This window comes from Penaeus japonicus, unplaced genomic scaffold (assembly GCF_977035675.1).
Source record: "Penaeus japonicus unplaced genomic scaffold, GWHDUDI00000001_assembly GWHDUDI00000035, whole genome shotgun sequence".
Taxonomy (NCBI): domain Eukaryota; kingdom Metazoa; phylum Arthropoda; class Malacostraca; order Decapoda; family Penaeidae; genus Penaeus; species Penaeus japonicus.
In genome coordinates this window covers 242910-243552 of record NW_028234437.1, presented here as the reverse complement: position 1 = coordinate 243552, position 643 = coordinate 242910, and positions in this window count along the sequence as shown.

Genomic DNA, 643 nt, shown 5'->3' with positions numbered 1-643 from the left:
TGGTAATATGAATAATGATAATGATAATGATAATGATAATAATGATATTAATGAGGAAAATAATGATGATGAATATGATTATGATAATAAAAACATCAATATTATTATAAAGTAGATAATAACAATATAATGACAGCAATAAAGATAATGATAATGACAGCAATAAAGATAATGATAATAAGAATATTGATAATAATGATAATGATAATCGTATCAATAACCACATTCATTATAATAATAATAATGATGATAACAATGATGATAGTACTAACAATAAGAAAATGATAATGATGATAATGATATCAATAGTGATAATCATAATAACAATATCAATAGTGATTATGATAATAACAATATCAATAGTGATTATGATAATAACAATATCAATAGTGATTATGATAATAACAATATCAATAGTGATTATGATAATAACAATATCAATAGTGATTATGATAATAACAATATCAATAGTGATTATGATAATAACAATATCAATAGTGATTATGATAATAACAATATCAATAGTGATTATGATAATAACAATATCAATAGTGATTATGATAATAACAATATCAATAGTGATTATGATAATAACAATATCAATAGTGATTATGATAATAACAATATCAATAGTGATTATGAT